Consider the following 10,462-nt stretch of genomic DNA (forward strand, 5'->3'; position numbering starts at 1 on the left):
GAGCTGTGGCTGTAGGCTGACAGAACTTGGGTTTCAGGCAGTCTCCAAGCGTGCAGTCCCTCAGCAGGCAGGAGTTAGAGAGCAAACTGGAACACAGAGTCACAAATCAGGTAGCAAGGTATGGGACAGAAGGCAGATCAGGTTACCGGGGCTGGAGAGCAGACAGAGTCAAATGGAACAGAAGGCAGGTCAGGGTACTGGGGCTGGAGAGCAGGCAGAGTCAAATGGAACAGAACAATTTCAGGCGTCAGAGTAGTAGGAACACAGAGCAGGTTATCAGGCTGAGAGTTGCAGACGATCTGACACTGAGGCTAGGGAGAACTGCAGCTTAAATACACCCAGGGGGAAGCAGGTGATCGGCAACAGCCAATGACAGTCACTGAAAGTTAATAAGAGGAAGTGAGTGTGGGCGTGGCCGGTAATGCTGAGTGGAGATGTTACCTGAAGAGAGAAGCCCACAGGTAGGACCATGACACCTGGCAATAAAAGTGTTTCTGATTCTGAATTATACAGTAAGTTCATGATGTTAAAACATCTCCATCAGTCTCTGGCTCATCACGTGAGGTCAAAGTCACTGGCAGTGTTTAAACACCAGCCTCATCATCATCTCTCAACACCAATCCAGTAATCTACACTAACACTAACATCAGTGGAGAGAAGAATCCACCGAGTCACTCACTTCTGTTCTGTTAACGCTTTTTTAATTAAAGTCCTTTTATTCTATCATTCAACATTTTAAATCTTTGAAAAGTCTCATTTGTACATGGTGTGTAAGTCGCTGTTTTGATGATGGCAATGATAATGACAATGATGACGATGATGATGGAGATGATGATGATGATGATGACGGCAGTGATGACAATGATGATGGTGATGACGATGATAATGACAACGATGGCAGTGATGACGACAATGATGACGGTGATGGTGGGGATGACGTGACAACGATGACAGCAGTGATGACAATGATGACGGTGATGATGATGACGGTAATGATGATGATGATGATGACAATGATGGTGATGATGATGATGGTGATGAAGATGATGGTGGTGGTGGTGGTGATGATCATGATGACAATGATGATGACGATGGTGATAATGATAGTGATGACGGTGATGACAATGATGACAATGACGCCAGTGATGACAATAATGATGATGATGATGATGATGATGACAGCAGTGATGATGATGATGATGGTGGTGATGACGGTGATGATGATGATGATGATGATGATGATGGTGGTGATGACAATGCTTATGGTGATGACGATGATGGTGATGATGACAGCTGTGATGACAATGATGATGTAATCATGATGATGATGATGATGATGGTGATGACAGTGATGACGATGGCAATGATGACAATGATGACGATGGCAATGATGACAATGATGATGATGATCATGATGACAGTGAGGGCAATGATGATGATAATGATGATGATGAAGATGGTAACATTTGATGATATTGATGATCATGATGATGACAAAGATGACGTTTGATGGTGATGATGATGATGATGATGATGATGATGATGACAAAGATGACAACATTTGATGGTGGTGATGATGATGATGATGATGACAGTGAAGGTGATGACGATAATGATGATGGTAATGATGATGACAATGATGACGATGATGATAATGAAGGTGATGATGATGGTGGTGATGATTGTAGTGATGATGACAATGACAACGATGACTGTGATGACTCTGATGACAAGAATAGCAATAAAGATGATGATGATGATGGTAATGATTATGATGATGACAATGAGGATGACAGTGATGATGAGAGTAACAATCATGATAATGACAGTGGTGATGATGTGATGATGATGGCGATGATGATGATGATGATGGTGGTGATGATGGTAATGATGATGATGACAATGATGACAGTGATGACAGTGACAACGAGAATAACAATGATGATGATGATGATGATGGTGGTGGTGGTGATGTAATGATTATGATGGTGATGGCAGTGATGACGAGAATAACAATAATGATAATGACAGTGATGATGATAATGGTGACGATGATGATGGTAATGATGATAATGACAATGATGACGGTGATGACAGTGACGACAAGAATAACAATAAAGATGATAATGATGATGATGTGACAATGATGGCAATGATGATGATGGGGATGATGATGATGACAATGACAATGATGACAACAATGATGATGATGATGAGGAGGAGGAAGATGATGATGACAGTGATGATGACAACAACGACAATGATGATCATGTGACGGAGTAGGAGCCCATCAAACATTTTGTCAAACATTTTTTCTGATGACCAACTGAACTGATTCAGCTGATGTACATTTCATTTCACTATCCAGCAACTGTGTACAAATCACAATCATCAAGCGATTTATTTAAGTGTTTTTATTCAGACTGATTGTTTTTCCTGCTGTGTTTGTTAAACTGCCTTCTTCCACAACATGATCTCTGCAGGATGCAACCAATTATAAAGTGTCCAAAATAAAATCATATCCATATCATTGTGGTGAAATGTATTCTTTTCATGAAACTGAGATGTCAATGTAGATTACTGACAAACAAACAAACAAACAAACAAACAAACAAACAAACAAACAAAAATAACCTCAATGCTGTTGAGCTGATGGATTTTCCCAGAGCAGTACTGCACATTATACTCTGGTCATCTCTTATGACTGAATTTTTTTTTCCAAAATACCCAAATGGCCCATTGCTAGCTTTCTCTTGACATTAGCTTCTGGTGTTTCTGTCCTCCCCCCTCCCCCACCGCACCCTGACACAAAAAATGACATAACAGTGTTCGAGTCAATCTGGAGCTAAAACACATAATTGTGGTTGATTAAAGTGACATTTAGTCGTCATAGCATCTGTTCGGAGGATTAGCGGATGAGCTCGTCTGTTTTGCCTGACCCAGAACGAAGGCTTGATATCCTTGCTGAACTCGTTTGCTTTGGCCTTCATGATGAAACCTTTGAAGTTTTCAAATCACTAATTTGCTCGTCAGCATTATCCCTTCTTTATCTGCTTTTTTCTTTCTTTTTTTATAACTCATATTTCAGCTCCGTTTTGATCCTCGACTATCAAGGCTCCTGGCTACATTTACACCGATTTGATTTTCTTTCTCTCCTCTTCGATTCATCTCTGTCTTCGCATCGAAATGGGTGATTTTGAAATTTCCTGAAGTCTGAGTTTGAACTCAATAGAAGGAATCAATTCACATTTACCCACAGCATCGAAATGAATCTGATACTCACAAAACTTGTAGGAAAGATTTAACAGTTGACCCAAAGCCCAGAATGGCATTTCATACCAACTGCACTCATCGATATGATGCTACGCTTCAATCTTTCATCCCTCCATCATCCCATAGAAACCCATTGATTTTGCTCTACACATTGAATTTTAAAGCTATTACAGCAGAATCTGATAGTGTTGACCCAAAGGAATGCCGCTGCCTGTTGGACTGAGATTAGTCCTCTATATAACCGTGTTATCCTCTCGTACATCCCTCAATCATTCCTGGGTCTTTACAGCCGTGATATTTTTAGCTCCATCCACCAAATCTGCTGGACGGATTAAACCGCTGACATAAACTGTATACGATAACCACATTTCATGCTAATGGCACTTGTTCAGCAAAGTCCTCTATTCTTTCTTTCAGTGAAGTCAGTCTACTCATAAAATTTGCCACCAATAAACACAGAAACTGATCTAACTACTGACACAAAGCTTCGACATTCTTCCTTTATAGCAGTGAAATCTAGAACCTTCCAGAACCTCCACCTGGACATATGTAGGTCCTGACAACTGAGTGTTTATCTGTCCAATAGGTTGCAAGTAGATCTCTTTTACAAAAGCTATAAACCCCTATCAGAGTTTAAGGTGCGAGAGCAAAACTTTTAACCATCATGCTAGCTTAGCATGGCAACCAGGATTAAATTCAAGCTGGACTACTACCAAGATTGCAAGTTTATATTAACATAAACTGCATCGGGGGGCAGAACCTTTTCTTACAAAGTCCCACAGTTATGGAACAGCCTTCCAAGTAGTGTTCGGCAGAGGTGGAAAGAGTACTAAAATATTATACTCAAGTACAAGTACTGTTACTCTGATGAAATTTTACTTAAGTACAAGTAAAGTTACCAGACAAAAAATCTACTCAAGTAAAAGTAAAAAGTAGATCATTTAAAATGTACTTTGAGTAAAAGTAAAACGTTACTTTTAACAATGGGTGTTTTCTGCCTCCATTGTGTTGTGCAAAAATGAAAAAGAAGAGGAAACAAGGACATATGTACATCTCAACCCAGATGTTTTATTTAAAGGAAGTGTATCAAATTGAATGCTTAGGATAATGCTGCATTAAAACTGAGACAAACAAAAAAGGTCAATACACACAGTCATGTCGTTTACATCGCCCTGACCACACACAAAGCATTGTACACGAAATATGAAAGTGAAATGTTGCACCGAAATCTCGTAGCTTGCCTGTGTGCACTGTGTGTTATTGAACAATTCAATTCAAACATTATTTGTTTTGCTTAGTATTCCTTTCTGGCCTGTTGGATGTAGAATGGTAGGAGGACTGATCACGTCAGGTTGGCGAGCTAACTTGCTTGCATGATTAGCCAACTGAATAACAGACTAGTTACCATTATGTTACAGTACCAACAGGTTGCTACTTCAACATTAGCAATGCCATCCACTATTTTTGGAATATAACCAGCCTATTGTCGGTTTTACTATGGAAAGGAAACATTATGATCGGGGCACAGATACATTTTTTGAACTGGGGGGGACAAAAAACTGGGGGGGACAAAGCTGCCAGCAAACCAACCCCAACCCCGATATGCCAGTCAAACTTGTTGTGGGTAGGGATGTTAACCGATGACCGTTTGACCGGTGGTTGACCGAATCAATGTCAACCGGTTAATTTTTTTTTGGTTGTCGGTGAACAAAAAAAATCAATCGTTTTGAAGCTGCCGATTTTGGAGCGGAGAACCTGCAATTCTGTTTTGTAAATGCTTGGGGCATGCCATGCGGTGTAAGGACGACAGCTGACAAATCAGAAACACCCATTCAGTCATGTCCCGCCCTCCCGCCCCAGTTAAAGACAGCTGACAAATCAGAAACACCCATTCAGTCATGTCCCGCCCCAGTTGAAAACAGCTGCCACTCGGCTAAAGAAAAAAGTGTAGACACAGGCTTTTTAGCTTACAAATTACTATTGTGTTTTTTTTTTAATTATTATTAGAAGGCACATCGAGTTTAGTCCTGCCTTGGCCAGTGCATTCTGAAAGTATGTTTCGGTCTGTAGCCAACAATGCATGTTACTGCAGATCATATCTCTCCATACAAACTAAAGGCGCAGATGCCGACTTTTTCACGGCTTTTTCATGGACTGTAACGGCATTTGCTTATGTAGTAATTTTAATACAGAATTTACTCTGATGAAATTATTCAGACTCTCCAACGCCCCCCCCCCCAAAAAAAAAAATCGAATCTGCACAAGCCGTGAAAAAGGCGCGCCGTTTGCATCCCTGTAATAAACTCATAGGTTAACCAACTTTAACCGGCTAATGAGGCTCGGTGGTCGGTCAAGATTTTTTTTAGTTTTCGCCATCCCTAGTTGTGGGTAACCATAGCAACCAAGCTCGAGCTCACAACCTGTGCAGTCTGCGCAGCTCAACCAACTGAATATCAGTCTTTGTTTTGTTTTATGTGAGTTGTTGCAACTATGTATGTACTGTTGTGCACCTCAATAAACCGAATGGTAATTAGTTTTTTGATTTTTCTGTGAGGTTTGCCTTATGCAAAGAAAGACAGCATAGACGTTTTTTCCTCCCTATAAGTGGGGGGGACCGAACGAGGTGAATTTAAATCTGGGTGGGACGAATCCCACCCGTCTCACCCTCTATCTGCGCCCGTGATTATGATGCCAATGACAATACTTACCTCAACATGCTTGCGCAGATTAGACATCGAATTTTTGTATGCCGCAATGGTTGTCTTCTTGGGCACACATAATCTGCATTGCATAATGAAACTGTCACCCCTTTTCTCTACGAAGCTGAAGTGATCACGTATGTAGGGCCAGGGGTGCACTTCATTACTGGAAGAAATTGCGTTTTCTGCAGGGTCATCCACCACAGGTTCCTCGGTCTCCTCCATGTCCACAGGGGCGCTTTATCAACACCCGTGGCCCAGGGGCTAGGTCCCTCATAGGCTACCTGTCAACCCTACCCTTACCGTTGGCCAGGAAAACACTCTTATTTTATTTGCAATACGTGTCAAGCATTTACAGTGTAAGTGCGTAATTAGCCTAGAAGCCTACGATAGGTTACGTTTCGCTCAGCGTAGCTGTGCAAGGCCCACGCTCACATCACTCAACACATCCGACCACAGAGGGAGAGAAGAACGCGCGCATTATCATTACAGAGCCAGTTCTGATTATTACCACGGACAGGACAGTGATACTGCGTAACTTTCACGCAGGGGCATGGCCAGAGATAACCACACAAGCGCGCATGCGCTAATGTAGACCTATGTGTTGTAAACATAAAACATACACACCTACAGACAAGTCCTTTTAAAAAATAAAATACATAAAAATAGCTCGGCGGCATGAAAACAAACATTCACTGCAAGACAAGGTGCCCTAGAATCGCCATCAGTTTTTAATATCTATATGGACTTTGTTGTCAGGATTGCACAGCATGAGATATCAAAACTGTACCCAGATACAGGCTTCAAGTTCAGATATTGCATTCCAAATGAGGTATCCACAAGAGAAATGCGTACGAAAGCACGAGCATCAGGAGAGGGTTGCATAACAGAGATTCTATACGCAGATGATCAGGCCATACTCGCTGGATCCATCGAGGAGCTTCAGAATATTCTTCAGTTGTATAATAAGACCTACACCCGCTTTGGTTTACAAATATCAGATGTCAAAACAGAAACAATGGCTTTTAACGTCAATGAGGATATCAAATGTAAACCAAGTATCATTTCCCTTGGCGGCACTAATATTAAAAACTTCCGCACCTTTAAATATCTTGGTTAAAATGTCAGCAACTGTGATGAATCCTCACATTTCCTGCATGCTAGGATAAGTGCTACATTCATGAAATGGAATGAACTGAAACACGTTCTAACCAATCACCGAATACTACTAAAAACCCGTATAAAGTTCCTAGTGGCATGCGTTCGATCTCGCCTCCTGTACAGCACACAGGCATGGCAACTATCATCCAGTGAAATTCACAAAATTGAGGTAGTGTGGCACGGCTTCCTAAGGAAAATGATTAAATGTGGATATAAACGAAAGAATGCCCCTGACCAAAAGAACACTACAAATGAAGATATAGACTGGAGCTACAAGATGTCCAATGCTGACCTCCGGAAACTGACAGGAACCCAGGATATAAAACTATCCTGCTACGTACAACAACTAAAATATATTGCTCACGTTTGCCGGATGGGCAATAACCAAGTGCAAAAGCAGCTCCTGTTTGACAAAAATGGTTACAAATGGACAAAATGGGAAAATCTGCTGGGCATAGACACCCAACAGATAAGACGTATGATGATGGACAAATCAAACTTTGAGCAACTGCTGCAACTGCTACAGCAGAAGCACCCCTAGAGAGTTTAACTTTTGACAGGGGAACATGATGATGATGATGAAGGTACTTGGCTCGGCGGCCACATGAAACGTAAACACCATGGACAGCGGCCAAACTCATAACTCTACAGACTGAAATACACGAAACCAAGTCCTACTAGGGTCTATTTTACCGATCTATGTTCAAGCATCATGCAAGTCTTCCTTCTCCTTGAATAAGACCATGCATTCAACTGCCTTTTTGACATGACTGCATAGAAATACCACTTGCAACAATATTTCACGCACTCCATCAAGAAAAAAGTTAAACATGATGAACACGGGCATGCTGTTTTGAGCATACAATTTTTAAAAAAGAAACTAGCTACATCAAAGTCCTTCAATAAACCCATCCTTTAGCGCAAATGAGCTTAACCTAGTTCAAAGCATGACGCTAGCAGTAGCTAGGGCTGGGTATCACCAGATACCTCATGATACGATACTATGGCAATATTTTGCCCATGATAACGATAATATCACGGTACAGCGATTCTGCGATAATCAATATATTGCAAGAAATTTCAACCACATCACGATATCTGTGTCACTGAAGAAAATCAGAATTTATTGACCACTGTAAAATTACATTTCACATACATAACTACACACTCTTGCCAGACATATATTTGTCTCTATTCCACTGCTGGCAAAACCAAGAGTTGCTTCACTACAACATACAGAAAATTCCCATTTCTGTGCTAGTATTATCAACTTTTCTGTAAGCATGGACACATCAGTGCTGCTTAACAAGCAGAATCAAATTGTTTTATGAAAACTTAAAACTTGCACTGCAGACTGCACATACATTTCAGTGCTAACACTAATATCAATTTGTTCTTTGTAAACTTGAGAATATATACCGGAGAACATTTAACTTGTGCTTATTTTGCAGGAACAACACACTGTCTGAAACACATTGAAAAGTGCAGTGTGCATCTTAGTCTCCTACTGCGCATGCGCGAAGCCTACTGCGCATGCGCAGAACACATGAATTAGCAAGTTCTCATACAGACCGGTTTATCATTCAAAACAAGGCATTACAAATTATTTGACTCGGCCAAAGACTCGACCAATACGCACAAAACATAAAAATCGGCAAATGCGTGAAATACTCACCGATTTTCTATCAGCCCAGCTGATCGGTAGGACACAACTACTGTTGAATTTTCCTACCCTCCTGGATTTCGCGCATGCGCAGTAGGCTTGGTAGGACAAATCCAAGAGGTAGGATAACTTTACAGAACACCGGCTCACTGTTTTTTCTCCTTTCCTTTGGAATCCAAAGTGCCTCCAAACATCTGCCTTAAAGTTCAGCGGCATCTCTAGGTTTACGTTAACAGCCATGCTTGCTTGTTTTTTTTCCTCACTGCAACCGCCGGGGAAAAAAGAGAAGACGAAGAGTGCCTTGCAGTGAGGGAGCGGCACAGCGACACCTCGCGGAGCGGAGGTGCAGAAGTCGTACTGGATTTACAACCCGTCTGAAACATGATTTATTATTTGAAAAAATATCAATATTCAAATTTTGAGTATCGATATTGAATCAGAAGACAAAGTATCGCGAAATATCGCTGTATCGATATTTTTGCACACCCCTAGCAGAAGCTGCATAAGGCAAAATCATGTGGGCCTTTCGTCAACAACAAGCCATGGTGGGCAAACATTAATAATCAAGCGTCCTTACCTTAAAACGTTGTCTTGACCACAGAACTTCTCAAGTATTTCACTTAATTCCACACGGGTTAACAACACACCCAACACAGCTAGTGAGAAATGTGGATCTGCGCTAGCTTTGTATTGCTATTCCCCTCAGTATGCTTACTCGGTCTGCTGCCCGAACTGTGAACATTATAGGCTACAATCTTTTCATCAATTTCTTCAGTAGATGCTGTTTTAGACATTTTATTATCCCCATCGAAATATGCTATTATACTAACAGGATTATAACTCAAATCACAGGACACGTATTCAAATCACAACTGATTTATTTTACTGTTGGACAGATCATAGCATATCTAGCCTAGCTGCACATAGCCTAGCTGCTGGTAGGCTGATAACTGATAAGTAGCTGATATTCTGAACAGATTGGTGATCCTTACCTTAAAAAAGTCTGTGACTTTAGGCAGCGATTCTATCATTACCTGCATCTCTCTCTTTTTTTCCTTTTATGCGCCCCGCTAACATGTGAACGCTTCATCTTTCAAAGCCTCTAAATTTGTGTCTCTGCAGTCTGCAGTCTTTGGCGCGCTTTCGTGCGTGACGTTACATTTTGTTCCATTTTATTCTGGTACAGTTGTGGGTGTTTGTTTCGTGAACCACATCCACCATGTCTCTTACAGCAGGCTACTGTGCGCTCATTTATTTCTAACCTTATTTCTCTCCGTACATTAATGTAGGCCCACGATTCCGACAGTTTATTATTTTATTAATATTACAAGGCCCCTGATTGGCTGTGGCCCAGGGGCGTGAGCCCCCCGAAGCCCCCCCCAAAGCGCCGGTGCATGTCCGCCATCGTCTATGTGAGACTCGCGCGCGCGACAACTGTCCTTCCCATGATTCATTTCCAGAACGCATTTCCCCTTCTCCATTTTAGCCTTTTTTTATTTTTTATTTATTTATTTTTTTTACTCAGTAACGGTTGTGATGTAAAATGTACCGAAGTACACTACTTAAAATAAAACATACTTAAGTAAAAGTACACTCTTTAAAAATTACTTGAAAAAGTATAAGTACACAAAAAAGCTACTCAAGTACAGTAACGCGAGTAATGTAA

The sequence above is a fragment of the Neoarius graeffei genome, chromosome 5 (assembly GCF_027579695.1).
Source record: "Neoarius graeffei isolate fNeoGra1 chromosome 5, fNeoGra1.pri, whole genome shotgun sequence".
In the NCBI taxonomy this organism is placed as follows: Eukaryota; Metazoa; Chordata; class Actinopteri; order Siluriformes; family Ariidae; genus Neoarius; species Neoarius graeffei.